Below are 2,500 nucleotides of genomic sequence, written 5' to 3' on the forward strand. Positions count from 1 at the left end.
ACGAATCAGCCCGCGTACTAAGTCACGTCCTTACGTGGCCCGCAACCTTTCCTTAGGCCTCAAGCGTATCTCAACCGAAGGGACCATTGACACGAATCAGCCCGCGTACTAAGTCACGTCCTTACGTGGCCCGCAACCTTTCCTTAGGCCTCAAGCGTATCTCAACCGAAGGGACCATCGACACGAATCAGCCCGCGTACTAAGTCACGTCCTTACGTGGCCCGCAACCTTTCCTTAGGCCTCAAGCGTATCTCAACCGAAGGGACCAGCAACCGAAGGGACCATTGACACGAATCAGCCCGCGTACTAAGTCACGTCCTTCCGTGGCCCGCAACCTTTCCTTAGGCCTCAAGCGTATCTCAACCGAAGGGACCGGCAACCGAAGGGACCATTGACACGAATCAGCCCGCGTACTAAGTCACGTCCTTCCGTGGCCCGTAACCTTTCCTTAGGCATCAAGCGTATCTCAACCGAAGGGACCAGCAACCGAAGGGGAAACACATTCCCACACCAACACGAATCAGCCCGCGTACTGAACCACGTCAAGAAAACCCGTCGTGCCGCCTGAGCGGGTAGTCGGGGATCACAAGACGCAGCATTTCCTTAGGCCTCAAGCATACCGTCAACCGTCAACCGTCAACCGAAAGGGGCATTGGGAGCAACCGAAGGGACGTTCCCCCAGACGAATCACCGTAGGCCAAGCTGACTAGGAAGGGCCCACTCATCGTCTGGTAGGGCCGACCAGCCACCGGAAAAAACCGATCGCCGGCGATGGCCCACGGGATGGCATTCAACGTGATGGAGGGTAGTCACCCCTCACACGCATAACGCCCATGCCTGGGCGAGGGGGTGCTGGCCATGCCAGCCCAAGGCTCCCAAACTCTTTCCCCCTATAATAGATAAAGAGATTTTTCCCTTGTGACCCTAGGGGACACCCAAATGCAAGTTAAGTTATACTAGTTTTTCCATGGACCAAAACTCACCTTTATTTGTAACATAATGTCATTTTTATGACTTGTATTGTTGGAACATATATTAAAGAAATTTTAGAAGCTGAAATTTTGAAAAAAAAAAACTTGTAAGTATTTTATTTTAATTAAATAAGGCCGAAAAACGCGAAATTAATAAAAAATAGTAAATAGTGTCAATAAATCATGAAAAATTAGGAGACACTTGAGAAAATATATATAAAGACATTGGTTTAGTTAAAAAAATTTTTTTCATTAAAAAAAGTATTTTATTTTTTTTTTCCGTTAAATTGGTGAAATAAAGGGAAAAATAATAAAAAATAGTAAAAAGTGTCAATAGATCATGAAAAATTAGGAGACACTTGAGAAAAAATATACAAATAGATTGGTTTAGTTAAAAATATTAATTTCATTAAAAAAATATTTTATTTTTTTTTTTTCCGTTAAATTGGTGAAAAATAGTGAAAAATGGATAAAAAATTGTAAAAATCTTGAAAAAATGGGAGGCTTGTTGGAAAGATATTATGAGTGAGAGTCATTGATATTATTTTCAAAAATGGGTAAAAATAAATTTTTGAATGATATAAGAGGCTAAAAGGGAGTATTTTTTATCAACTTACATTGAACTCCTTTACCACAATCTCCCTTACAAACCATAGTAATGAGAATCATTGGTATTAAGTTTGAATGATGTTTTTGATCACCTTGCAACGAACTCCCTTAAAAGCCATAATCATTAGGGGGGTCTCATGGCTCATTCTTGGCTCGGGGCTCGGGGCGAGGCTCCGGCCATGGCTCAAGGCTACCACATTGCTCCTATACCACAATCTCCCTTACAAACCATAGTAATGAGAATCATTGATATTAAGTTTGAATGATGTTTTCGATCACGTTGCAATGAACTCCCTTACAAGCCATAATCACAAGGGGGGGGTCTCATGGCTCACGGCTCGGGGTGAGGCTCTATGCTACCACCTTCTTTCCCATGGGCCATAGCGTCTTTCGTACCGCATGGCCCGAAAACCTTCACAGCACCTTGAGAGCTCACATTATATTATAACCATCCATATAGGTGCTCAGGTGCTCAAGGTGCTCAAGTGCTTAAGTGCTAAAGTGCTTAAGTGCTTAAGTGCCTTAGCGCCTTAGCGCCTAGCGCGCGCGCGTGCGTGTGTATCATTAGATTAGAAGGGTGGATTTTTCAAGATCCCCCGGCTCACTCGGGCCAAGCATATCGTTCTTGATCTCGTAGCAATGCCCACGTCTCACGAGTCGAGCGTTCCCTTCCTCGGCCCACGTGCGTGGGCCCACGGCCCACGGGTCGGCCCGCGGGGTCACGGCCCGCGGGTCGGGTCGGGGGCGAGGCTCCGGCCATGGCTCCATGCCTACCACATGCCCAGTCGATGGCACCTTGGGCCCCAACCCTCAACTATAACCTTCCCCCTATAATAGATAAAGAGATTTTTCCCTTGTGACCCTAGGGGACACCCAAATGAGAGTTAAGTTATACTAGTTTTTCCATGGACCAAAACTCA

The sequence above is a fragment of the Amaranthus tricolor genome, chromosome 8, assembly GCF_026212465.1.
Source record: "Amaranthus tricolor cultivar Red isolate AtriRed21 chromosome 8, ASM2621246v1, whole genome shotgun sequence".
Lineage (NCBI taxonomy): Eukaryota > Viridiplantae > Streptophyta > Magnoliopsida > Caryophyllales > Amaranthaceae > Amaranthus > Amaranthus tricolor.